The sequence below is a fragment of the Tupaia chinensis genome, unplaced genomic scaffold, assembly GCF_000334495.1.
Source record: "Tupaia chinensis unplaced genomic scaffold, TupChi_1.0 Scaffold000688_1, whole genome shotgun sequence".
NCBI lineage: Eukaryota > Metazoa > Chordata > Mammalia > Scandentia > Tupaiidae > Tupaia > Tupaia belangeri.
In genome coordinates this window covers 5,026,493-5,052,232 of record NW_006160211.1, presented here as the reverse complement: position 1 = coordinate 5,052,232, position 25,740 = coordinate 5,026,493, and the positions used below count along the sequence as shown (strand labels likewise).

General features: G+C 38.5%; 1 pseudogene; it reads right to left on the bottom strand.

The window, feature by feature from the left end:
* Nucleotides 1-6,409: 6,409 nt before the first annotated feature.
* Nucleotides 6,410-7,239, bottom strand: LOC102498159 (40S ribosomal protein S6 pseudogene; annotated as a pseudogene).
* Nucleotides 7,240-25,740: the final 18,501 nt, after the last annotated feature.

Genomic DNA, 25,740 nt, shown 5'->3' with positions numbered 1-25,740 from the left:
ACACTTATCACTTTTTATATTCTTAATCTTTGCCATTCTGACAGGGGTTAGGTGGTATCTCATTGTGGTTTTTATCTGCATCTCCCTTATGATGAGGGATGTTGAGCATTTCCTCATATGCTTTTTGGCTGTTCATATGTCTTCCTTAGAGAGATTTTTGTTCAGCTCATTTTTCCATCTTTTAATTGGGTTAATCATTTTTTCACATAAGGCACTTGAGTTCCCTGTGTATTCTAGTTATCAGTCCCTTGTGTGAGGCATATTTAACAAAAATATTTTCTCATTCTGAGGGTTGTCAATTCACACTTGTTACTGTGTCCTTTGCTGTGCAGTAACTTCTTAGTCTGATATAGTCCCACTTGTCTATTTTAGGGATTATTGCCTGTGCTTTGGGAGTCTTATTTAAGAAGTATTTGCCTACTCCAATGTCTCCCAGAGTTTCCCCAGTATTTTCCACCAATAGTCTTGAAGTCTTAGGTTCAGATCTTTGATCTATTTTAATTGAGTTTTGTTAATAGTGAAAGATGGGGGTTTAGTTTCATCTTTCTGCATGTGGGTACCCAGTTTTTCTAGCACCATTTACTAAAGAGGGTTTCCTTTTCCCAATGGATTGACTGATATCCTTTGTCAAAAATCAGTTGACTGTAAGCTTTGGAGGTTATTTCTGGGGTCTCTATTCTATTCCATTGGTCCACATGTCTGCTTTTGTGCCAATACCATGCTGTTTTGTTGATCATAGTTTTATAGTATATCTTGGGATTAGGGAGTGATATGCCTCCTACTCCATTCTTCTTGTGCAGGATTGCTTTTGCAATACAAGATCTTTTATGATTCTAGTCAAATTCTATGACTGTCTTTTCTAGATTTGTGAAGAATATTTCTGGTATTTTTATTGGAATTACATTAAATGTAGGTTAACGGGAGGTATTTCTTAAGAAACTTGTTCCTGGGAGAGAATTAAAAAAAAATTTTTAAGTGTTCCACCACTACAGCAAGGATCTAGTATGGAATAGTGAAGTGTGAATGTTGGAAGTGTTTAAAGTACTTAGGCATAGACCCACCCACAGTGTTGACTACCCCTGCCCAGCTATGAAACTCCCCTACAACAACACTTTGCTTTGCCTATTTCATGGTAGTCTACAAAATTTATCAATCTTTGGTTCTTTGCTATCTTCTCCAAAGCCAGTAACAGATCTCCAGTGAGCTGAAACAGGGAAAGTTGTTTTAAACCATTGACTGCTTAATAAATTAGCACTGGACGGCTCTTAGCTTAATTTATCTCTGAGAGTCAGTTTCCCAGGGTATCAGAGCAATACCACAAGAAAAATTATTTCCATTAAACACCACAAAAATGTCTTTCCTGTGATACTTCACTGAAAGGGTGACACGTACAAGAGTCTCAGTCACAAAACAGGAAAGAAATGTTTGAAAGTTAAATTAAAAAGTAAAGCACAGTTAAGATTTTATTGAGCTTAAACCCCATTCCTACCCCCTAAACATATAAATCTGTTCTGTGTTCTGTGTCTCCCACTCAGATGGGTGATAAATTTCGGATGCTGAATTCTTATGTCTCTAAGAATAACGTTTACCTAAAGTGAAGTGCAACATCTGGGTCCATTGGGGGAGCATGAAGTGGCCTTTCAGGTTAATTATTTGTGTGGTCAGGTTAGATTTCCCAACCCTGAAAGTGATACCAGTTTTGTTTCTCTTGGCCCCTGCCTACCACAGGTAAAGAGTCCTGTCCCACCAACTTTCCCATAGACCTGCTCCTTCATGCAGAATGTCATCATCAAGGCCCTGACACTGTGGAAATGGAATATTTCCCATCTGCTTCTTGAGCTAAAAGACCTGCTGTCCCTGATGGTGCCTCGCTTTCTGAGTTAGGAATGTATTGAAGAGTTGTCCTCATCCTAGTGGATGCCATCGGAACAGACCCCGAGGTCTCTGATGCTCTCCAAGGAGTCTCTCTCTGCCCTCTCTAACAAAGGACATGCCTGAGTTTCTAGACCAGAGGGCAGTCTGAGATGGTTCAGATGCATTTTTAAGGACTGTCAAAATAAGAAAGGTGGCAAGGCTGGCATTAAGCTGATCATAACAAGAACCCTTCACTCCCTTTTCCAACACTCCAATCCATATTCCAAAATAGACTAACAGCAATGAAAAAGAAGCCTCATAAAGGAATGTGGTGAGAGCAACCAGCTGTCCACAGTGATCCTGGGAAATGATGATCTTTTAAAAATATATGTGGACGACACCACAGATAGTCTTTTAAAAAATCATTTAATCTCTAGATCTTTGTATAAATTTCAGTCCAAACACTTTGATCTACACAATAAATTTTTGAAGATACCGATTCAAGTCCTGTGAGTTATCATTTTGTTTCCCCCTTTCCCTTCCAAATTGTGTGACATGCCTGAGTTTCTAGACCAGAGGGCAGTCTGAGATGGTTCAGATGCATTTTTAAGGACTGTCAAAATAAGAAAGGTGGCAAGGCTGGCATTAAGCTGATCATAACAAGAACCCTTCACTCCCTTTTCCAACACTCCAATCCATATTCCAAAATAGACTAACAGCAATGAAAAAGAAGCCTCATAAAGGAATGTGGTGAGAGCAACCAGCTGTCCACAGTGATCCTGGGAAATGATGATCTTTTAAAAATATATGTGGACGACACCACAGATAGTCTTTTAAAAAATCATTTAATCTCTAGATCTTTGTATAAATTTCAGTCCAAACACTTTGATCTACACAATAAATTTTTGAAGATACCGATTCAAGTCCTGTGAGTTATCATTTTGTTCCCCCCTTCCCCTACCAAATTGTGTTTGTTATTCCTTGCAGCCATTGGGCCACTACCTCACTTTAAAACTCTATTGGTTCATGTTGCTCTGTTGTAAAGAATACCATATTCATTCCTAGACCTTAGCCTTTCAAAATTAAAGGCCATTTTATATATTACAACCAGATAATCTTGGTTTTGTTTGGCTCACATTATTTCTGTGTTTAAACTTTTCCAATGGCTCTCCCACTGATTACTAAATAATATTATGGGAATTTCCTTGGTGTTCAAATTCTTTTAGTTTGGTTTCAAATTAGTTTAATTAGCTTCCTGTCTTAGGCTGCTTCCAATATTTCTGTCAAATGACACCCCTCCACTTCTTCATTTCTTAACTTCATTTTGCCCTTTTCCCTCTGTAGTTTATAACATTCTCTCTATCTGGATCATTACTTCCTCTCAGTTCTTCTTGATGACATCTTGCTGTTCTCCAAAACCCAACTCCGAAGCCCCCTCTCCCCTCTGTAAAGCCTTTTCTGGCCACTTTAGTGAGAAGCTTGCTTTGCTTCTCTGTCCATGAACATTTGATTAGGGTTACTCTTAAAGCCCTAACATGCATTGTCTTGTACTCCATTTGAGTACCTAGTTGAGTGCTCTCACTGAATTGTGATTTTTGGAAGGTATACACCAAGTCTTGTAAGTGATGGATGATGAAAGAATAAATGTAAGGGGCTGCCAGGTGGCGTGGGTTAAGGCACTGAATTTCCACACTGCTGACTGTGGTTTGAGTTCTTGACCTGGCAACTTTTTTTCTCACTTTCCCTCTCTCTGTCTCTCTCTGGTGAGCATGCATATCCTATATCAAATTAAAGAAAGCATACTAAATACAATTAAATAAATAATTCTTAAAAAGAAGAAAAGAAAGAATAAAGGTAAATGCTACCTCCTTCTCTTCCTAACCCTTATACTGAACAGTGTAATGGAGAGAATAGGCCCTGCAGAAATCTCTGGTACCTCTAATTTTAGGGCAACCACTGGCTGTGGAGCAGTCTCACCAGGAGACCTTGGCATGTCTGAATTCAAGTTGTTTCCAAGGACCATCTCTGTGTTCAGAGGCTTATCTGAACAAACAGATCCTCTCAGGTCTTTGGAATTTCTGGGATGGTGGGGGCAGAAATGTGGAGCTTGTCATCATAAAACAAGCATTTTACAAAATTTAACCAAAGATTGCATAACTTCCTGAAAAGTCGAGGCTCGAAGTTTGTAAGTATTTGGTGCAGGTGGCCTGGGAGCTGTCTGAGCAGTTGACCTTTGGCACACACACTCTAGAAATCTGGCTGTAAGACTGGGGTAGATTGTGAGTTTATAGGCCGAAAGGCAAAAGATAACTTTAAAAAAAAAAGGTGCTTCAAAGGATTGGAAAGGTGCAATGAATTCCCAGTCCTGGTCAGTCTGTATCATAAGAAGGCTTAATACATGGAAATAGTAGATCCTTAAAAACTAATTCGTGTTTACTCAAATTATTTTTGCAAGCAGAATTTCTGGCTAAATGTGAGCCATCACATTTTACACATAACAAGTTACACATAACAGTAATATATATCAGGCCCTTTTTTTCTCTTATTTTCTGTGATACCATGACATAATAAAGCAGTTGTCCAGAGTGGTGAATTAACTGGGCATGCATGCACAAGCAGCTGTGGCTGAAAACCAAGCTGCAGTTGGCCATGTGGGAACTGGCTCCCTTAACCACTAGGCCCAGTCACATTTCTTTCTGTTGTTTTTCCAGGTCAACAAATATGTGTTGAACGCTTAATATGTGCCATTCACTGTAGATAAAATGAATATAACGGGGCCCTGCTTCCATAATTATATACTCTTATGTGGAGTAGCTATGGGCTAGGGTAGATAGCTAGACCAAATTGATTTTTATTAAGAATGAATACACTGAAGGCAGTTTGGGAATAGAGATAAGAACTTTCATCCTGGAAAGGGCGGGTACAGGCCATAAAGAAATCCTAGGTCTGAGCTGCTCAAACACAGCACATTTTGCCTGGTAGTAACAACCTAAGTACAGTGGGCTTCCTTTCTTCCTTTTTTTTTTTTTTATTTTTGGTATAGGGCATGTGCACTCACCAGAGAGACAGAAAGTAAAAAGTTACTTCCCAGAGGGGAGGGCCATGCCCTTTCTCCTCCATTCTCCTCTCAAGATTTTGGGCATGCACATGTGCCTGGTGTGAGTTTTAAGCCTCTGGGTCCAGGACTTGAACTGCAGTTGACTACGTGGAAGCCCAATGACATAACCATTATACCATCTGCTGGTCCCACAGTGGACTTCTCAAAGTGGAAAGCTTATTGCTTCATTTAGGGGACATCTTTTTTTTTCTTTCCTATCCAACATTTCTTCCCTCTATTTTAAGTAATTTATACTACTCTCCTTTATTATTTAATGTGTTGGTGGGGCTGACTACCTCTGTTACTCTTTTTCTTCCTTTCTCTACTTATTAAGAGAAGGGCATGTCACCAAAGATAAGACAATAACACAATCTTCTTCAGGGATTTAGATATTGGCTATAGTGATATTTATTGAAGGTTGCTGGATCCGTTGTTCCTATGGCAATACTCAAAGATATGATGTTGTGAAATATATATTTGGTCTTCATCATTTTTTTTAATGTATGACACCTAAAATTCTTGAAATTGTTAGAGTAATAAGTGTCTTTTTTATGTTAATGAGTTGACTGGAGACTGGCATCCCATAGGTAGCTTGAGGATGGGAGCTGGTCATAGGAGAGGCCAAGGCATGATTAAAGGGTTGGGACTCCCTAGCATCTGGAAAGGGGAGAGAAGCTGAAGTTGATGGCCAGTGAATTAAGCAATCATGACAATGTAATGAAACTTCTATAAAAATCCAAAATAACTGGTTTCAGAGAGCTTCTGAATAGATGAACATATGGAAGTTCCTGGAGGGTGGCACACCTTGAGAGAGCATAGGAGCTGCATGTCCCTTTCCACATGCCTTAAGCATCTCTTCTCTCTTCATTTGTATCCTTTACAATATTCTTTATACTAACCAGTAAGTGTAAGTAAGCTATTTCCCTGAGTTTGGTGAGCAATTCTAGCAATTAATCAAAACCAATGAGGGGGTCATGGGAGCCCAAATTTATAGCCAGTAAACTCAGGTAAAACAGTTTTTATGCTATCTCTAGGTAGTATCAGAATTGAATTGGATTAGAGGACACTCATTTGATGTCCTCTACAGAACTGATTGGTTGCTATTGGGAAGAAATCTTCATATATTATGTGACTAGAGGTCACAGAATTATTCTGTATTGTGAAGATACAGAAGAAATTGAATTTATTTTTCTTATATCTTACCAGACAGTGTGTAAGAGTTCTTATAACTAAGATCTTTGAGGTTTCTCAGGTTCTATCCTTCTCTAGTCTTTACTGTTTAGTTCTTTTAATTCTACTTGTTACTAGAATCTTTTAATATGTTTTAGTGTAAGGTGCTCAGAATTGGATTTTATTCAACAAGTAATTATTTAGCATTTTTAAGTATAAGATATTACTGGGATTCCCAGCCTAAACATATAAAATGCATTCAGTCTTGGTTTTAAATATGTCTAGACATTTTTTTTGAGATCTGATCTTATTTATTTCTTTCTCATAAAAATCTTATTTTTGACTGGATTCAGACTTAGAAGTAGAAGCTCTCAGAGAGGACAGCCTGCGTCTCTTCGCAATCTGTTCTTGGCGTTTTTCTTTAGCCTCCTTTATTCTCTTGGCCAAAAGTTTAGCATATTCTGCTGCCTCTTCCTTATTTTTCTTAGTACGTTGTTTCTTGAGGGTAATACGCCGGCATTTGTGTTGCAGGACACAGGGAGTCACAAGATGCTGAATCTTGGGTGCTTTGGTCCTAGGTTTCTTACCTTCTTTATTTAAGGGCTTTCTTACAACATTTGGGCGGACATCATCTTCTTTAGAGAGATTGAAAAGTTTTCAGATTCTGCTAGCTCTCTTAGGCCCCAGGGGACAAGGCACGGTAGTATCAGTCAGTCCTGGAATATCCTTCTCTCCTTTTTTAACAATAACCAAGTTGAGAACGCTCAGATTGGCATCCACAATGCAACCCCAAACAGATTTGCACTTTCTTTCTCCAGTTCTCCTTGGTCTGTAACAGGAATGTCCCTTACTCAGTAGCAGGTGGACACGGCCATGGGTCAAGACGCCCTGCTTCATGGGGAAACCTTGTTTGTCATTTCCACCACTGAGTCGGACTACATAACCTTTCCATTCTTCACCCAAAGCATCAGCAGCAACTTCTATGGCCATACGCTTCTCATGAAAAGTACGACGTTTGCATTCCTCGTCCACTTCAATGAGTTTCTGGCAGCCCGTGTCTGGGAAGGAAATATTCAGCTTCATCTTGAAGCAGCTGACCTCCTCCGAGTCACCACGAAAAAGAGGCCCAACTTCTGCTTCTAGACATTTTCTTGATGACTAATGACACTGAGCTTCTTTTCATGTTCTTATTAGCTGTGCATATCTTTTTTTTTTTTTTTTGTAAAGTGTCTTTTCAAATAGTTTATCCATTAAAAAAAAATTGGGTTATTTGCTATCTTGTTATTAAGGCTGAGAATTCTTTACATATTCTAGGTAGGTCCTTTGTCTCATATATGGGTTATAGACATCATCTCTATAATTGTGTCTTGTCTTTTTGTTTTCTTAATGGTGTCTTTCAAAGAACAAGAGTTTTTAATTTTGATTAAGTGCAGTTTATCAGTTTTTTCCCTTCACTGTTTCATGTTTTTGCATTACATCTAAAATATTCTCTTGCCCCAAGGTCTCAAAAGTTTTTCCAACCATTGATCCATTTCAAATTAATTTTTGTGCATTTTTGTGAGGTAAATTTTGTGCTTTTTAAAATTATTATTTCCAAAAATATATCCTGTGGATTGAGCAGCATTTGTCAAAAAGACTTTATTTTCCCAGTTGAATTTCTTTAGCACCTTTGTCACAAATCAATTGGCCATATATGTGTGACTCTATTTCTGGATTCTCTACTCTGTAACATTGATCTATGTTCATTGCTTTTGCCAATACTGAACTGTGTTTATTACTGTAACTGTATAGTAAAACTACAAATCAAATAAGATTAGGCTTCTAACTTTATTTTTTTGTTGTCATTTTGTTTGTTTTTAAAACTGCTTTGAATATTCTAGATCTCTTACATTTCAATTTTGAAATTTCTACAAAACTGCCTACTAGGATTTTAATTTTAATTCCATTGGCACTATAGACTTACTTGGGAAAACTGACATCTTATTAATTTTTAGTCTTCCAATATATGAACATGGTATATCTCTTCATTTATTTTGAACTTTTCTCATATCTCTCTGAAATGCTTTATAGTTTTCATTTAGAGATCTTACACATCTTTTGTTAGATTTATTTCCAAGTATTTTCTGTTTTTTATATTACTGAAATGGAAATCTTGAAAAAGTCCATTTTCTGAATTATTTTTGCTAGTGTATAAGAATGCAGTTGATTTTTATATATTATCTTTTATCTTTTGATCTTGCTAATTAGTATTATTCTAGTTATAGGTTCTCTAAGATATTCTACAAAATAATCACTTAATTTTAAAATAGGAACAGATTTACCTTTTTCTTTCAATATTTATAGCTTTCAATTTTTTTTATTTTTTTTATTTCTTTATTCCAATGGCTTTGACTGCCAGGACAATGTTGAATAGAATTGGTGAAACAGGAATAAACTATTAACTCTCTGTCAAAAACTCCTTTTAAAGCTGAGTTCTTCAGAGAATATGTACACAGTCTATACCCACCTGTGTATCTCCCATTCACTCTTTGGCCTGCTGACAAAAGTGTCTATCTTCAGTACTCTACTAAAATCCCTTTCTCACAGGTCCTGATTATCTCTTTATAGCAAAATTTAACAAACCTTTCTCAGTTCTTATCTTTCCGATCCTTTCTATGCACTTATCTTTTTCCTTAGAGTCTTCTTTTTTCTAGGTTCCCAGACCACTTTCTGTGAATTTCTTTAGGACATCATAATGGTTATCTATTTTTCTGTTTACCTCTTAAGTTGTTTCCCAATTGTAACTTTTTCAAATGATGGTCAGTTGTTGACCACTTTTTGCTCTATGTGCTCTCTTGGGAGTAATTGCATTCACTCTCAAGACTGCAACTCAACATGAGTGTTGATGATTTCCAAATCTTTATTTCCAGTTCTAATCTCTCTCCACCTTCAAACCTAATATCTAGCTGCCTAATGAACCTTTCTGCTAGAATGTTGTATGGACACCTGAAATTTAATATATATAAAAGTCAGCTCATTATTTCTCCATATGTTCAACTTACATCTTTTCCTGAATTTCTGAACAAGCAAGCTAGTAGAAATTCTTTAATGTACAAGGCTGTTTAATAATAGTCTTTGTCCACAGTACTTCTGGCTGAAATGTTCTCCTTTCTTCCCCTTTAGTCTGGTTCATATATAAAACTCAAGACATTGCCACTAAGAAACCTTTCTTTTTTTTGAAGATGTTTTTGCTATAGGGCGCGTGCGCTTGCCAGACAGACAAAGAGTGTCAGAAAGACAGAAAGCGAGAAATCACCCCCCAAGGGAGATGGCCACACCACAATCCCTTCTCCTCCATTCTCCTCTTGGGATCTTGGGCACGCATGCACACACGCCCGGCATGAGTTTTAAGCCACCGGGTCCAGGATGTGAACTGTGGTCGACTACGTGGGAGTCCAGCGACATAGCCATTACGCTAACTGCTGGTCTCCCTAAGAAACCTTTCTTAACCAGATATACCTCTTGCCAGCTAGAATTAAACTCTGAACCTGGCATGAACTTCCTTCAAAATATCTATAACTTTTTTTGAGATATGTATTTGTTTCATGGCTGTTTCTTTTTATTAGATTCAAGGACATATGTCCATCTCATTTGTTTTTGTATCTCCAGAACCTACCATGATGCCTGGCCTTTAGTAGGCACCCTTACTACTAAGATATCTGCGGTGGTATGAATAATGTATACAAACTTTTAGCTAGTAAAGTATATCAATCCAGATGAAGAGGAATTAATATTATGGTACTCATGTGGAAGAAGATTCTGGGTACAGAAGGTGGATGACCTGTGACAGAATTTATGAAAGAGATTTTCTCTGAATACTTTTTAGTTTGTCTCCAGCAATTCAAGTGAAGTGGATAAATACCTGTCAAATCAACAGTTCCCCTTGTTCTAATATCTTACTGAGCAAGGAAATTGAATAGATTTGAATTCATATATATATATATATATATATATATATATGCTTACAGACAAAAAAAAATCAAATGAGCAAGGATGGACTAATTAGAAAAACTGATAATGCAGTCTATCAAGAAGTAATAATTCTTGGGACCAGCAGTTAGCATAATGGCTATGTCACTGAACTCCTATGTAGTTGACTGTGGTGTGAGCTCCGGACCCGGTGGCTTAAACTCATGCTGGGTGCATGTGTGTGCATGCCCAAGATCCCCAGACGAGAATGGAGGAGAGGGGATTGTGGCATGGCCATCCCCCCTGGGGGGTAACTTCTCACTTTCTGTCTCTTTCTGTCTTTCTGGTGAGTGCACACGCCCTATAGCAAAAACCTCTACAAAAAAAAAAAAAAGAAATAATTCTTGGGACCAGCAGTTGGCATAATGGCTATGTTGCTGGATTCCCATGTAGTCGACCACAATTCAAGTCCTGGACCTGGTGGCTTAAACTCACACTAGGTGTGTGTGCGTGTGTGCCCCAGATCCGAAGAGGAGAATGGAGGAGAAGGGATTGAGGTGTGGCCATCCCCCTGGGGGTGAGGGGTGATTTCTCATTTTGTGTCTCTCTGTCTTTCTGGCAAGCACATGTGATAGCAAAAACCTCTCAAAATAAATAAATAAATAAATAAATAAAAAAGAAAGAAAGAAAAAAGAAGTAATAACTCTTATTGTAAAGAAAGTAACTAGAATTTGACCACTTTGGGTTTAATTAGCACAAATTGACCTCTCTTGAGCTTATCATCTCTATATATCCTGACAAAACTGATCCAGTCTCCAGAATGAAACTCAGACCTGCAGTAAGGTTTCTCCTTGCCACCTGTCTGGCTCATCTGTCCTAAAGCCAAGCTATACCTGGTGTTCTTGGGACTTGCTAATTAAAGAATTTACATTGTGTTTTCATCAAAGAACTCAGCATTGAATGCTTAAGGATCACTTGAATTCTGCCTAATACTGTATAACAGGATTATCTGTGATCTCTTCATCAGACATTTTCAGGCTGAAGAAGTGGGACTTCTCTAGCAATTGTTGTGAATGAACTCTCCTGAAGCCAGAATGAAATGTTAAAAAATAATGAAGGATGGGAATAACTAGATATGTGAAAGCCCAAAAGTAAAATTATAATTTTACATATTAGGCAGTAAGTAAAAAGTAGCGAAAGACAATAACACTGTGATCTCTTCATCAGACATTTTCAGGCTGAAGAAGTGGGACTTCTCTAGCAATTGTTGTGAATGAACTCTCCTGAAGCCAGAATGAAATGTTAAAAAATAATGAAGGATGGGAATAACTAGATATGTGAAAGCCCAAAAGTAAAATTATAATTTTACATATTAGGCAGTAAGTAAAAAGTAGCGAAAGACAATAACAGCTGAAAAAGTAGACAGATCCTAGGAAGAGGAGGATAAATGGGAGTGGAGAGGGATATATATTTTTTTAAGAGAGCTAATGAGTTATAATAGTTCCCAGTTTTCCTGGCACTATTATAACTCATTTTTTAGAACATTGGCAGTGCACAGTGTTGTATATGCCTTAACAAATGCTGTAAGTCAGTTTTGTAAAGGGGGCTTCTCTGCTAAAGGAATGACACTAGGTTATATAGATAAGGTAGTTTTTGTTCACTTTTCCCCCTCATTTGGCTTGGGTTTCTAACTTAGTGTAAAATAAAATTCATTTATTCATTTAACTATTTGTTAAATACCCTGCTTGTCAGTCAGGGTACCGGGGACTAGAAAAAAGACTGTGAGTAAGATGGACAAAGAGGTCACCAATAGATCAAGTTAAGAATTATTATTTGGTGTGAAAATGTGAGGAAATGCATTTGCACATGGCATTAGCAGAGCAAAGAGGAAGGCTGTCACCCCCCAGACTTGCAACTGAGAAAATCTTCCTAAGAGAGACTCCTTATTAGACTGGAATCTCTAGGATAATAGGAACTTATCTTCCTGGTTCACTCTAATATCCCTAGAATCTCTCACAGTGCCTACTATGTGGCAGAAACTGAAAAAAAAAAAAAAAAAAAAAAAAAAGCTGAATAATCGAATTAATTTAAAATAAGTTGAATAATTGAATTCACTTCATCTACTTGGTACAAAATAGTCTCAGTGGGAGATGCTGTCCCAAATTCCATTCTTCGATTCTTATAGGTTCCTTATGAGAAGAGAACAAATTTATCTGGAAATCCTGATTCATTAATAAGACATATATTTGCATGAATACCAAAATTATAGGTTCTCAAGTAGTCACTGTATGAAATAAAGTCAATGACATGTCAAGTAAGAGTTGACTATAGCTTTTTTAAAATGGGGAAATGATCAATATGCAATGCCAATGATAGCATTGTGGTACAGCATAAATTGAGCTGCTTCTTACATTTATGTATGTATGTATGTTTCCCAGAGAGAACAAGAGAGAAACAGGGTGTTCATACTGTGATCCACCCCAGCTTCAGCCAGCCAGGATCCCAGGCATGCAGGTACATGCTTCGTATAATAGGGAGACCTCAGGATGTGAACCCAGGACCTTACCATATGGTCTCAGCATTGCAGAGTGTTGCATAACTACTGGACCACATGGCTGACCAGTACCAATGGAACTTTAACAACTCAGTGAATCACATACATGCTTTTATTTGAGCTCTTTCAGAATATATTTGTAGTGTCTTAACTGAGTATTTACAGATAGTTGAAATACCTCAGGATCTGTGGATTATTATTTGCAGCTACTTCTGTGCACCACAAAGAAATTAGCTGCCAACTCTCTTATTCTAGTGGCTAAAGTTTGGAAAGCAGACCAAATGGTTTTAAAGAAATATCTTCCCATATTAAACCCTCAAAAGTAGTGTAATATGGGCCAAAGAAAATATATTTCAAATGAAAAGATTTACTATTTTACTACTTTGTGATTTGGATGGCCCAGTTAGTCTTTCTGAGCCTGTTTTCTAATCTGCGCAATGCAGGTACAATGATGCTTGCCCAACCTCATGTCATTGCTATGATGAGCAAGAAATAATGTAAGTGAAGGAATTTTGAAAACTGAAAAGCATTTTGGTATTCGGAAACTAGACAGTGGCACAGCAATAACCCAAAGCTTTGTGAGGCTGACCCACATGGGAATGTTTCAGGCTCATGTCAGAGACCTCCTTATGCATTCCAGGCACATGCATGCCCATGATCTGGGGCAAGGTGAAGCTAGGGGTGGATGGTGGCATGAGAACCCTATTCGGGGTGACTCGCTCGTGGAAGAAAGAAATAAACTTTAAAAAAAGTGAGTATTAATTATTACAATATATTATAAATGGCAAATGGAATTCAAATAGTTTACTATGAGCATAGACTGGTTTGAATAATCCTTAATAGTCCATATTAAATTCCAGAGACTAATTTGTTAACAGTTCATCATTCAATATAATGAAAAGAATCTTATGCTGGGTAAAAAGATTTAGAAATTGGGTAAAACAGTTAAAAAGAAAAAAAAAAAAAGGCCTTGTCCTATCTATGGTCTATCTAACAGCCAAAATCATGAGCATCTAAACATAGTCTCTGAAAGAATACTCTCACAATGATTTAGAAAGCTTTAGACTCTCTGGAGTTCTCACTGAGTTTAATATGGAAAACTCACCCAAGAGGCTTGGTGACTGATTAGACAGTCTGCACCAATTTGATGGCCCCAGCTGTCCAAATAAAGCCTGCCTTGGTGGTAGAAGGCAAAGAGTGAAATTGGACGGGGCAGGATCTGGGCCCAGAATCCAATCCAGAGAAGACAGCCGAGCAGGCTGCTTTTCCTAAGTGAGTGTCTGTGAAGCAACATCTTTATAAGACTCAAAGAGTTTATTTTAAGTATAACTAAAAGAAACTAAGTACCAGTTACCACTAGCAAGGGTGATCTTTATCTGTCTTTGTTGGCCGGAGAGAAAGGGAAGGAATCTTAAAAGGCTCCAGCAGCTGTAGGCTCCTCACCAAGGACATCTCCCGCACATTTCTCACATGTCTTAGATTTTTCCAACCTTACCTTGTGTAAGAAGAAATTGCTGTGGAAGTCAAATGCCCTCCTACATGGTAACCCCACGAAGATGTTATCAGCCACCCCACACTCAGCAGAATCAGCATTTTCCCCTGTTGAGTTCCCCGCCTGTTTCTGGTAAAGGCCAGTGATAGCCTTGCCGAAGGCTCTGTGATTCCTCCTGGCTTGGTTTCCCTTGGAAGGCTCTCTCCCAGCACCTGTGAGCCCTCACCCCAGTGCTGGCTAATGTGCTAATTACCCCGAACCCAAAAATGTAAGCTGTAAACAAATGAGAGCTGTGTTTATAATCAGTCAGTTTTATGACCTTCTGATGGTGATGATATCAGTGGCGTTTACACTGGAAGACCGCACAGCGCTATCCAGCAGCTGGCCGCTTATGGGGCTTTAAAGCAGAGGGTGATGTGGCCCCTTCATTGTAGTATTTGCACTGAAGAGAATTTTACTTGGGCCAAATGGCCAGTCTTGGATCTCAGGATTGCCAAATAAATTGCTTCCAAAAATTTTAAAGTCAGTTTGGAAGGTTGTCAAATAATCTGTGGTTTGGGGGCCTACACTTCCCCCAACTGAAAAACCAAAAGTGCATTCTTTCTGAGCTGTAATTTGATATATAAATAATTTGAAGACAGCAGGGAGATACTAATCCCAAAGTGAGAGAGAGAGAGACAGAAAGAGACTGACTTGGCTCAGATATATGAAGATGAACTCACCCTTTTCGACTTAGAGAATGACCTTCGACTTGCCATTCTCCCTGCCCTTCTGCTTGTCTCTCCACCTGAAGGCTGAGGTGGGGATGACTCAGCAGCAGATGCCTGCAGAAAGCTCTGTGATCATAAAACCAGGAGGATTCATGCAAAGCATAAATATCATAAAATGAGGCAAGAGAAATATTTACACCAATCTGTGGTTACTGATCAAAGCCAAAATTCTGGGTTCTTGAATGAAAACTTCTGGCTGCACATGTGAGATTTGCAACTGCCTTTGGCACCCATAAAATATGATTTGTGAGGTGCTGAACAATGTCCTGGGGGTCTCCAAAGCCTGCTCCTTTGGCACCAAATCCTTTCATAAGGAGTTCTGCCAAAGTGTGGAGATGTGGGTGCGTGAACTTTGGCTGCATCCTGGGTTTGTTAACAGTGCAGAGGATTTGCCAGTGAAGCCTCGGATGCATTTTGCCCCTGAGCACCTTGTCCCTCATTTATGGACCCCTGGGAAAACCAAGCCCATCTGTTTCTCATTCATTTACACTCTACTCATCAAAATGTTGGTTTTGGTTGGATTTCTTTGTTTTCATTTCAAGAAACTTTTATGAATACAGAGTGAAGGAAAGATGGGTAATTAGCAAGGAGTGTTGATGACCCTCAGCTCTGTCCTGTTTCTAGCATCACTTATGGTGACAAGTAGTTTTCTTCCCACTCTCCTGCTAATCAAATCCTGAGTTATCAATAAAGAAAAGAAACATAGGCCTTTGCTTCTGTCCCACAGAGATTTTGTTTTAGAAACAAGCTAGAATTTACAGGGTTTCCTGAGGGGATAGTCAGAAGATCCAGACTTTTCTTCCTCTCTCTCTCTTTTGTTATTAAAAAGTCAACTGTTTTTTCATAGGTTCATGAAAATGAGTGAGTAGCTGGGAATTATTTATCCCATTGACTTTAGGGAATAGGGAAAAAGAGTCCAGTATTCTTTTCTTTGTCAAATACTCTCAAAACTATGAATATTTGTGAGTTTCAAGAAAAATAAAGGCAATTTATTTTCAGGCCTGTTGAGTTTTATATCCTCTCAAAGCAGCTTCTTCCCCCCACCCCCACAGGTTTTAGTCAAAATCAGTAGTTGGAGGCATTTTAAGTGGGGCCAAATTTCTTCCTAGCTTGCTGTTGTAAACTTACTGATCTTTGGAAGTAGAAATAAAGTTGGATTACATCCTGTCTCTCTTACCACAAGACAAAGGAGAGATAACTCCTTTCCCAGTTTATAGTTTACACATTTCCAAGTAACAACCATAATCTAAATGTGGTAGGGGGTACAATGAGATACATCTCATTTAAAGGATTCATTACCATTGATATGTATTGTATAACCTTAAACAAGGCTCTTATTTGAAGTTAGGGATTTACAATGTTGGTTTAAGTTATCAAGTTTTGATAGTGATAAATCTATGCTAGGTACTATCATTAAGTATCTCAATAATGTGACTTTAAAAATAATTATTTAATTAATTTTATTTATTATCATTATTATTAATTTGCTATAGGAAAACTTGTGCTCACCGGAGAGAGACAGAAGGTAAAGTGAGAAAGCAAGCCTCCAGGTGTGGGACTTGAACTGTAGTTGGCTACAGTGGGAGTCTAGTGCCCTAAACACCAAACACCTGCTGGCCCTCAACATACACTGTTATTAATGCTGTTTGACAATCAGGTGTCCTTATAAATTGGCAAGTGATTTCATTTTAGCTAGTAACACTTTACTTTTGTTGTGTATGCAAGATGGTAGAAGATCAAGATACCCTGCAAAACTTAGTAGGACAAAGAAAACTTTGTTGTTATGGCACTTAAGATGTCCCTGAAATACCATTATGGCCATAGTTTTACACCCATTCACATGGGTGGTAGTCTTGAATAGGCTTTGAGTCTGTGCTTTGGAAATTGGATCTACCAGGGTTCAAATCTGAGATCTGCTACTTATTGTTATCCAGGGCAAGTTATTAAGTCTCCCTGTTTCTTTATTTATGTGGTAGATATAATAATAGTTACCAGTCTAATGTTATATTAGTAAATGACAATTTCCATGGTATAAATACTCTCACTGTGTCTGATTACATGTTGCCAACTGGAGTTGAGGAAAAGTGATGACAGTTCGTGTAAGCCATTGCCAGTGCTCTACTAACAGTGTCCAAACTTCAGGATACTGGGAAATATTAAATGAGACATAGTGTGAAGTGCTTAATGTTGTGCTTGTATATTCTTCATTTTCTTGATTATGGGGTGCATCCATTTTAAGAAAAAAATCATTTAAAAGAAGATTTTTTTTAGGAAAGAAGGAGAGAAAGAGTTTTTTGTTTGTTTGTTTGTTTGTTTTTGAGAGGTTTTTGCTATAGGGCGCATATGCTCGCCAGAAAGACAGAGAGAGACAGAGAGATAGAAAGTGAGAAATCATCGCCCAGGGGGGGGATGGCCATGCCATAATCCCTTCTCCTCCATTCTCTTCTCAGGATCTTGGGCACACACGCACACACGCCCAGCGTTTGAGCCACCGGGCCCGGGACTTGAACCACGGTGGACTACATGTGAGTTTAGCGGCATAGCCATTGAGCTAACAGCTGGTCCCGAGAGAGTTATTTTTGACAGAATCTTTCCATGTCATAATCCTCTTGCCCTGCCCTCCCAGTCAGGTGAGATGACAGGTGGCTACAATGCCTGGCCTATATAGTTTGGTCCAAGAACTGAACTCGAGTTTCCCATCAACCTCAGCCTTGTACAGCAGTACCCTACTGCTTGTACCATTATGGTTGGGCCCTGAAAATAGATTTTATGGGGAAATACATTTATTGGTTGTATATTTTCTGTTTCATATATGAAATAAAATGCTTCTCTCAGAATTAAGTGAACAGTGTTTACACTATATTAGATGCTGTGTGAAGTGAATCTCACAGGGAAGAAGCCTACATCACACCTGCTCTTGGCTATGACTATGTTCATTTGTTTATTAAATTAGAAATACTTTCTCAAATGCTGATACCCTGGGCCTTCTGACCCTTTCGCCAGACATTTTACTTCTAGAAAGTTTCTCTGTCACACCTTGTATCAGACTACAAGGGCTGTCATAACAAAATAACGCTGACTAGTGTCTTAACAACACAAAGTTACTTCTCACAGTTCTGGAGTCTGGAAGTCTAAGATCACAGTGTTGGCAGGTGTGATTTCTCCTGGTGTCTCTCCTGATTATGGTATCATGAAAAAGAACCTAGTCTTTAGGGTCAGATGAATGACCCTAAGAAGTGGTTAAACCTAAATTTACTTTATTTATTTCTGACCAGGTCTCACTGTTTTGCTCCTCTGTCTTAGCCTCCCATCTGGGATTAGAGGTGTATACCCCCATACCTGACTATTTTTTCAGACAAGATCTCACTATGTTGCCCAGGTCATTCTTGAGGTCATGATCCTCCCTGAGTTGCTGGGATTACAGGCACATAGCATTGCACCTGACCTTTCAGTTGGACTAGGAACTGAATCTGACCTTCCATGTGGTCCTAGCCTGCAGAGATGGCATCTTAGCAATATGTACCACTGTGGCTGGGCCCCCCAAGTGTTTTTATACTAAGTTTGATGGAGAGTGGAAAGTCATGGGGGAAAAAAAAGTGATATGATGAGGTTGTATGGGCTAAAAGTAGTAAACTGGGAGGCTTATTAATTTAGATTGCTCTCAGCAGCCCTCTGACTTCAGAGATAAGGATGTTGCTTTTTCCCAGGTATATGGAGGATAATTCTCCACTGAGGATCTTATGACTTTCTTCAGGGGAAGGTCAGAGAGTCCTTCCTATTTCTGCAATTCCTCAAATTCTTTCAGCTTAAAATATTTAACATGCCAAAATGCTATATTTTAGGGTAGTGTGTCCTTAATACCATCAGCACTAATTCTCTCAGCTGTCAGGAGTATTGATGATGGTTTAGAACGGAATCTGTCTCTAGAAATTTCCCTAGGCTGAATGGTGCTTACTTTTGACTAAATGTGTCCTCTCCTCCCCCAGATTTATATGCTGACACCCTAACCTCCAGTACCTCAAAATGTGACTGTATTTGAATATAGGGCCATTAAAGGGGTAATTAAATTAAATTAAAATGAGGTCATTCAAATGAACCCTAATCCTAATTGAATGATGTCTTTTTAAGAAGAGATTAGAACAATATAGATAGATACTAGGAATGGTTTTAGGATGCAAAATCAAAAAATGGGATTTGGTAGTGGGATTATCACTGACTGGCTGGCAATGAGGACCTATTCATTGGTGAAGATGGATAAGGACATTGTTTCAGTTCAATTATTAAAACTTTCACCAGTGGTAAACTAGAATGGAACACTGATGAAAAGGAAAGCAATGATGGTGTAATGTCTCAGGCCTCTTAGAGGTTTAGTAACTATAGGAACAATGGCATGGGATGTATCCTGCTGAGAGCTATCACACATTGGAGAAAGAAAAGGAGGATTAGACAAATTTAAGTTTAGAAGTCAAGGAGCCTCTTTCATAGAGTAAGAGAAACTCATATCATTCAGTATAGAAAACTCTGAGGATAAGACTCAGAACTTACTTATTAGGGCAACAGAGCTCTAAAGAAGATCAGATTTTCAACCTTGGCAAATTTGCTATGCCAAGATCAGTGTTCTGTATGGGAAGTAGTAGGTTCTAGGTTGACATACTTGAGATCTTCTTAACCCTTCTGGATTTTCAAAAATGGCCTACTCCTCTTTGTTAAGGCCTAGCATTATTCCTACTGTTTGAAACTAAGGCAGAGGTGTCTGCCTCAATATAGCCTTCTCAAGATCTTTATCTACCTCCACTCCTGGCCACTTGATTACAACTATGATCAAGTCAATTGTATTAAAACCCAGCCAGAAAAGTGTTGGGCTTGCCAAAGAAGGAAACAAACTACAGGGCTTAATCAATATGTACTGGTAGGGGACAGAAAGTTGCCCAAGATTAGATACTGACTGAGCTAAACTAAGGAAGAAGTGTAACATAAAATTAGACATAGGAGAGTTTGTCAAAATGGGAACACTACTATGAGATGCAGGATTCTAGGAAATGGTGCTAACACTGAAAACTAAAAAGAAAATGAAACTTGACCCTGTACTATCTAAAAATTAACTTGAAATGGATTAGTCCTAAACATAAAATTAAGACTTTAAAAATTCTACGTAAAAAACATAGAAGAAAATCTTTGTAACCTTGCATTAGGTAAAGATTCCAGGTGGAATACAAAAAATATGAACCAAAAAAAAAAAGCATTTGTTAACTGAACTTTGATCAAATTAAAAGCTCTTGGTTTTCAAAACAAACAAACTGTTGAGAAAGTGTAAAGACAAACCAGACTGGGGGAAAATATTTGTGAAACACATTTCTGACAGTGGGCTTGTATCCAGAATATAGAAGGAGCTCTTGCAATTCAATAAGAAGACACTCACACATACACGTGCACACACACACACAAAAGAAACCCATGTAAGAAGAAATAGAAAAGAGATGTGAAAAGACACTTCAACAAAAAGCTTTCAAATAGCAAATAGGCATGTGAAAATGTGCTCAACATCTTTAGTCATTAGGGAAACATGGATTACAAGCACAATAAATAGTCACTGCATGGTTAAAAATATCTAAAATTCAGAAACAATTGACTATATAAAGTGTTTAATGATGAGAAGCAATTATAACTGCCTTGCACTACCAGTGAGAAAAAAAAAGGTACAACTATTTTAGAAAATAGTTATGTTTCTTATACACTTGAATATATATACTTAACTCAGCAATTAGCTTTTACATATTTGTGAAACAGAAATAAAGACATATATCTGGACAAAGACCTGCATGCAAATGATCATATAAAGTATATCCAGAATAACCTCCTTGTTGAAAAAACCTAAGTGCCTACCAAGTGGTAAACATATTGTGGCATATCCAAATAACAAATAGAGGCTAGGAAAACAAAAAGTATAAAGAAAACAGATAAGTGGTTATCAGTAGCTGAGGAAGAAAATGGAGAGAACTGGCTGACTATAAAGGGCACAAGGGAACTTTCTGAGATGATAGTGATGCCAGAACTAACAGGGATGCTCATTTAGGGAGATCAAAAACCAGGTCCGTGCCACTTACCACTTTGACAGAGACAAGAGTTGGTGAACAAAAAAAGGAATTTATTCTGTGAGGCCAATACTGGGGAACCAGTGGAGTTCAGGACAGTCTCTGCCTTACCAGATAGGATACAAAACTTATATAGAGGAAGAGGTCAATATGAGGTATATCTAGAAACAAAGGACAAGTTATTCATTATCTTGGGGAAAAAATGATAAGCCCTAGTTATGTTCTTTGACAGGACCACAAGCTGCTTGGGGGCAGTTTCCCTTCCAGCCATGCAGGGCAGGGTGGAATGACTGATTTTAGTTCTCTGCAAGGGGCTTAAAGATAAGCAATGATTAACAAGGCAGAAGAAGCAAAATGGAGTCAGTCAAGATAACTCTGAGGTCCTGGTTTAGAAGCTAGATATGGCTTTGCAATTCTGGAGCTGATAAAATCTTCTCAGTTGGTCATAGGTGATGTGACTGGTGAAGTCTTTCCCTTCCTATCTTCATACCTAGGAACCTGTAAAGACACAGTAAGGTTATCTTAACTTCCATTAGTTAAGCATTAGGCTCTATTTATTGTGAAGAAGGTAAAAGGTTAAGTCCTATAAGACTTATTGTGAAGTAAAAGAAGTTAAAGACTGATTTTTCCTAAGGTTTAATCTATTAAAATAGTCTTTCAAGGCTAAGCACAATATAGAGTCACTTTGATTCTCTTATGGCCAGTTACAAAAGAAATGTTCTATATCTTCATTGGAGTGGTTACACAAGGGTATATAAAAAAAAATCCACATATAACTTTTGACTCCCTAAAGCTGGAGCTACCCACCCCAGCTTCAAGTGGGACCCATTGCAGGGAAGGGATATGTAGCAAGTCCAAGTGTGATACAAACAGTTCTACTTCTTTGGCCATGTTATTTGGCAGATCTATGGTATTATCTGCCATGAAGAATAACGTTGTATGTTTACAGCAAGTCTCAGTAGGAAAATCACAATGTAGAAACCTAGGGCTGTGAGGCAAAACCATACCATCTACAGTGGAGAATTACATGCTAATTAAAAGTGAGATTCTGGTGTGCTTTGGATTTCTGATAGAATACCAAATACCAAATCACAGAACTTTGAGCGGCCATGTGGCCAGGCTGCCTTCCTCATCCAGTTCTATTAGATCTACTAAGTCATAAATCAGGATATCCCAACCATAATCCAGATGTAGAAGTGGTAAATCTGAGGTTGAGCATTAGCAGGGTCAGAGGGCATAACTAAGCTGCATAAGCAAGTAGGCTAGAGTCCCATGTCATCTACCACTTTTGCCACATCTTACACTTAGGGCCACTTATGCAGTCACTCATCTATTTTGTAATCTAGTTGATAAAAGAGACAAAGAGTCAAGCTTGGTTGTGGTTGTGTTGGTTTGGGTTATTGGTATAAGAGGAAAAATCCTCCTGTGAACACAGCTTTGGATGCAGCACATCTTCTACTTCATGTGGTAAGAGAAGTGACCAAAGGAAGACTATATACTGACTTGTGGGCAGTTGCAAATGACTTGGCTGAATGGTCTGGGGCCTGAGGAGAATGATTGGAATGCTGGGGACAAGCAGATATGGGGAAGAAGAATGTCGATGGACCTTTGTAAATGGGCAGTAAGTGTGAAGGTATTTGTACTACATTTTAGTGTTTCTGAACATTAACCATGAAGAAAAAAAACTAACCAACCAAGTCAGTGGAACGACTTGACTTGTTAGCTAGCCTGTATTATTGGCTACTCCAGGGCAGACACATGGTTACATGAACAGAATACGTATGATGACAGAAAGGGAGGCTGTGTATAAACAGAAAGGTATGCTTTTCCACTCACCAAGAGTAACTAAACTAAGCCTTTACGGTTGCTAAAAATTGAATATAGCTGCTACAGAATCCAACAGGAACAACCTCAACATCTGACTCAAGGAGACAAACCTATAACTAGTAGCAAATTAGTTATATTGAACCCCTTCTATCCTGGCTTTATATTTATTGGGATAAATACACATATCAGGTATAAATATGCCTTTTATGCCCATAAAGTCTCAGCCAGTCCCACTATTTGAGGGCTTACTAAGTGTTTGATTTATAGACAGGAACTCCTGCTTAACATCATATTAGACCAAGGACAAAACTTACAGCAAAGAACTATGACAGTGGTGGTGGGAATGCGGTATGATCTGTAGTCCTATCACATATTGTGTCACCTGGAAGCTGCTAGTCAGGTAGAGGCATGAAATAGCCTTTTGAAGTTTTAATCAAGGTGCCAGCTTTGGAATGATGTCTTACAAGGATGGAGTAGCATCTCCCAGAATGTAGTGTGTATGCTAAATCAATGCCTACTATATGGTTCTGTATTCCTAATAGGTATACTGCATGGATCCAGAAACAAAGAGGCAGCCCTATGTACCACCATCTAGTACCTTTTACGGAACTTGTATTTCTAGTCCCTATAATTCTTAGTTCTGTAATCTGAAGATTCTAGTTTCCGAAAGAGAATACTTCTACCAGATAACACAGAAAAGAATGCCCTTAAATTTAAATTATCATTATTTCGTGGTCACCATAGATTCCTGATACCAAGAGACCATTAGTCAAAGAAAAGAGTCACCAATGGCAGGGCTGATTGGCCCTAGTCATTAGATGGAGTAGATGCAAGGAAGAATAACGTTGGATCCTCTTGAGTTGTCCATTGGTACTCCCTGCCCAATTTTGTCAGTAGATGTACAAATTCATCAGTCATGGCCAGGAAAGGCATGGTGACCAGGCCTCCAGGGTTGACTAGGTTGAAAATATGGTTCCTTTTCACCCTCATATCCCCATCAAGTAAGCCACCTACATCAGCAGAAATACTTGCTGAGAGTGAAGAGAATCTAAACTGGAAAACAGAGGAAGAAGGTGATGAGTATCAGTCACAGCTCCCTGACCAGCTGCCGTGGCTAGATCTGTTACTGTCTAACCTTTGTTTTAGAAGTTTCCCTGGGAAAAAAAAAGTTATTCCCAGGTAGGGTAAATTTAATAAATAAGATGAGCAGATCTGAATAGCACAAGGTGTACTATAGTAGGTGCTATGGTGTGCCACTCATTTCTCACATCCACTTGAAGATTTGATTTCTCATTTTCCCTGCTTCTCTCCAATGCTCCCTGTAAGTAGCTCACAGCTGAGTTCTTTACCAGGTACTTGTGTCAGCTGAGGGGAACGCCCTCTCCCATTTTATGCCCCTCCTGGAGTAGCCCATTATTCAGTGGTTTGCCAAAATAGAGATACAAAGGCACAGCTTTCTAGCCTTCAAAGAGCCACCCCAGTTTCAGAACTCTCTACGAGATCTGTTGATGTCTTCATTGCAACTGCAGCTCAACTCTCTTCCTCTGCCTGACTCTGCTTCCGTCACTCCATATAAGTGTTGTTCATTCCCTATGGACATGGCTACCAAGAACATGAAAATCTCTGGGAACCAGCAGTTAGCATAATGGCTATGGTGCTGGACTCCCACGTAGTCGACCGCGGTTCGCGGCCTGGACCCGGTGGCTTAAAACCCACGCAGGGCATGTGTGCGTGCGTGCCCAAGATCCCGAGGGGAGAATGGAGGAGAAGGGATTGCGGCATGGCCATCCCCTCTGGGGGGTGATTTCTCACTTTCTTTCTCTCTGTTTCTCTCTGTCTGTCTGTCGAGTGCACGCGCCCTATAGTGAAAAACCTCTCAAAAAAAAAACAAAACATGAAAAAGAGGAAAGGAGAAACTGTTTCCCAAGGGAAGCCAACCTATGACAATTATGATCATAGGACAGATAAGAAAACATTGATATGTGTATATATATTTGCCATGCATAAATTTTTTACACATTACTTTTTAAAATTAACATATTGAGAATTTTTTTTAGAATTATTTTGAAGAATTTATTGTTACTATTTTTTAATTGAGTCAGAGACAGAGACAAAGAAAGAGGAAAGCAAGCTGCCATATCTGGGACACAAACCACAGGTTGCCATGTAGAAGTCCAGCATCCCAGCCAACACTCTCCCTGCCAGCCCAGCATACTGAGAATATCTTAGGTCATCTTTAAATTATATTACTCTTAGTTGCCACATAATTCATAATATGGGTATAGTAGTATCTTATTATGCGATTTCTCTTTTTTTTCATTTTTATAATCATTTTTGTAGCTAAATCTTTTTTCATGCTATTTTCCTTATTTATAATGTGGAATTATTGACATAAAGCTATGAAGATGTATCTATAGATATAGATCTTTTATATATATATATACACACACACACACACACACACACAAACATGAAACAAAGCTATACGCCAAGTAGAGTACATTATCTTTCTTTAAGATATGCTGTATCTTAATTCTCAACTTGTACTTCAGTATAATGTATTGATTAAGATAATTCCCTCCCATTTATCCAATCTAATATTTTACAGAGTATGAAGGCCCATAACAAAAGTTTATTTTACTTTCATTTTTATTTATTTTTTGAGAGAGTTTTGCTATAGGACGTGTGGGCTTGCTGGAGAAACAGAGAGAGACAGAGAGACAGAAAGTGAGAAATCACCTCCTCCAGGGGGGATGGCCACACATAAGACCCTTCTCCTCCATTCTCCTCTTGGGACTTTGAGCATGCTTGCACTTGCACCCGGCATGAGTTTTAACCCACCCGGTCTGGGACTTGAACCACAGTTGACTATGTGAAGTCCAGTGATGTAACCATTATGCCATCGCTGGCCTCCAAATGTTTGTTTATTTAGGGTA